This window comes from Bison bison, unplaced genomic scaffold, assembly GCF_000754665.1.
Source record: "Bison bison bison isolate TAMUID 2011002044 unplaced genomic scaffold, Bison_UMD1.0 scf7180017864280, whole genome shotgun sequence".
In the NCBI taxonomy this organism is placed as follows: domain Eukaryota; kingdom Metazoa; phylum Chordata; class Mammalia; order Artiodactyla; family Bovidae; genus Bison; species Bison bison.
In genome coordinates, this window is record NW_011494852.1 from 7,144,896 (window position 1) to 7,147,770 (window position 2,875).

At 52.7% G+C, this 2,875-nt stretch overlaps 1 non-coding gene across 1 annotated transcript; it reads right to left on the reverse strand.

The window, feature by feature from the left end:
• Positions 1 to 2,538: 2,538 nt before the first annotated feature.
• On the reverse strand, positions 2,539 to 2,631 carry TRNAI-UAU. The gene is given in 2 exon segments: positions 2,539 to 2,574; positions 2,594 to 2,631. It is a non-coding gene; the product is annotated as a tRNA-Ile (tRNA).
• Positions 2,632 to 2,875: the final 244 nt, after the last annotated feature.

The following is a 2,875-nucleotide window of genomic DNA, read 5'->3' on the forward strand; positions in this document are numbered from 1 at the left end:
CCCCACGGGGCCGAGGGGGGAGGGCGGGGCGGAGTGGGAGGACGGAATGTGCTGGGGCTTGAGCCCAGGGCGGGCGAAGGCAGGCGGCCGGCGCGGCGGGTGGGGGAGGGGTCGCCCCGGAAGCCGGGGCGTCCTGGGGTCCCACCGCCGGGCCTTCCAGGACCGGAAAGTGCTGGGATACGCAGGTTTTCGGAATCTTGGGGGAGGCATCTTGAAAGCCTCAGGATTCTAGAATCTCAACACTGTGGAATCTCAGACTTGGTCTTCGGGAGACCTAACACTAGAACGTTTAAGAATCGCAGAACTGTAGATTCTGGGTTTCCGGGCCCCTTGAATCTCGAATACCAAAATCTTGGCCTGTCGGGATTCGAGAGGCTCGGGATTGCGGAATCTCGGCTTCTGAGCGGTGGAAACTCGCGGTCTCTCGCCCCAGGCGGGGTGGGAGTCGGCGATCGCGAGGCCAGGGAGGGTGGGTTTCGGTCGGGGCGGGGCTCCCGGGAGGGCCGCGTCCTCGGACCATACAAGGCAAGAGGCGGCGGGAACCACCCTGGGGCGGAGGAGCCCGGCGCACCGAGCCCGGAAGCTGCCTAGCGTCAGCGCCTGCGCCCCGCCCCTTTCCGCCGCGGCCTCCTCCCGCTTCGACCCCTGTTTCCCTCCTTGCCCCTGCTTTTCCTCTACCCCATCTTCCCTCTCCTCTCCCCAACTCACCCCTCCTCCTCCCTTTCAGTTCCTCGTCGCCAGACCCTCCTGCGCCACCCTTCCCCTCCCCTACTTCCCCACCCTCTCCAGTTCTTCCCCTCCCCCCAGCACTTCTCGCCCTTTCCTCTTTTTACTTTCCTTTCCTTCTTTCCCCCCATCCTCCGTCCTCTGTCCCCTGTTCTCTTCACTTCCAGTTCCCTCCCCTTTCTCGCTCCCTTTCCTTTCCACTCTGCTCTCCCTGCCCACACTCTTCTTCCCCTTGGTTCCATCTTCTCCTCGCCCCATTTCTGCCCGACCCCATTCCCTCCTAGAGTGCTCATCTCTTCCCCTCCCATCCTCATGCCTCCTTGACCTCTCACTCCTTGGCCCTCTCCCTTAGCCCACTGGTGGGCCCTAACCTTTGATCTCCTCTCCCACGAAGCCCTCCCGTCCCCGGGCTCCGTTTTGGGAAAGGGCTGGGGAAAGAGAGAGACAGAAACCCAGAAATGTTGGAGAGGAACCGCAAGCTACGCAGATACATGCAGACACTAAAAGAACAAGAAGTAACACAAAGGGTTCTTCCCTTTGCAAAAAAACAGATACTCTGCCCCTTGGAAACAAATAAACCCTTATTTGAGAAAACAGCACCTGCCACCAGCTACCAGTGCAGAGAGCCGGTTCTCTTGACTTTTTCCCCCTCAAACCCACAATCCAAACCAACAGCAACCCTGTCTGATTCACTTTCTAAAGAGATGTTACAGCCCCCCCTCCTGACTCCTCTCTGGCCCCACCTGCCCTTACCTTCAGTCTCTTCCCCACTCCCCCACTAAACAACCAAAGGGAAACTATCATGACACCTCAGTCAGAACACAATAATGCCAAAGTCCTAAGTCCTCAACGCCTACACAGCCTGGCTCTCATCTTCGGTCACTCTTGCTCTAGTCATTATGGCTTTTGTCGGTGCACCTCAGCCACAGGGCCTTTGCACTGGCTGTTTCTGTTGTACTACCCGAAGTATCCCAACAGCTTGCTCCCCTTCTTCAGGTCTCTGCTCAAATGTTTTCTCAGAGATGGTCCCTGACTACTATTATTGCAACCCCCTTCCTACCTTGCTCTACTTTTCCCATGATGTTTATTATCACCACCTAACATATAAAATTACTTAAATCTTATAGCAATCAGCCGCCCCCCCAACCCTTCACATTTGAGTGTCAAATCCTCAGAGGCAGGGACTTTGTCTTGGTCACTGCTGTATCACTCACATCTAAACCCCAAACAGGAACCAGTCACATAGTGGTCACAAGCTTCAGAACTTGTTGAAAAAAATAATCGATTCAGAAACGAGGAGAGAGAACTCCAACACACACACACACACACACACACACACACACACGCGATAGTAACTATGAGGTAATTGATGTTAAACATTGTAATTATTTCACAATTTACATGTATCTAAAATTATTTTGTTCACCTTGAACTAACAGCGATTATATATATCGCAATAAAACTGGAAGAAGAAAATCCAAGATAGAAAAAGATGGACAAAGAGACAGTGTCATTTACATAGTTTGCTGAGGACCTGACACTGCCTGACACATCTACAAAATTCTTAAACTGAGATTTAGACCGACTCAAATTTCCAGACATCTAAGAGGCAACACCACCCCCTGGTGACGAAGAGGAAAACTGTACCTCCCCACAATAGAAAACACTCCCTAACCGATCGTAGCCAGAGTCCCAGGATTCTTTTCAGCCTAAAAATTCCGACGATCGAAATGTTTATTCTTTTAAGTGACGTATATGTTTCGGTTGATTAATAAGAACAAATTTATAAACCGGTAAGAGAAAATTAAAAACTGCTCCAGGTGAGGATCGAACTCACAACCTCGGCATCGCTCCGCTCGCACTGCCCTATAAGTACCGCGCGCTAACCGATTGCGCCACTGGAGCTTCGGCCGCACCCCTGTGCCGTGAAGTCCTTCAGTCATTCCTGACCACGTGACCTTGGAGGCTAGCTCCGCCTCTACTTTGCATATACAAATAGGAATCTTTGGATTGGCCGATAGAAGAAAGTGTGTTACCAGTTCCGGCTTCTCACGCCTGGAGGGCTCTTGCTGTAAAAGGGAAAAGTCTGCGAAGCTTTTGCTATGTGGGGGTGTAGCCTGTCCGGGACCGCCTTCTCATCAATATTCAG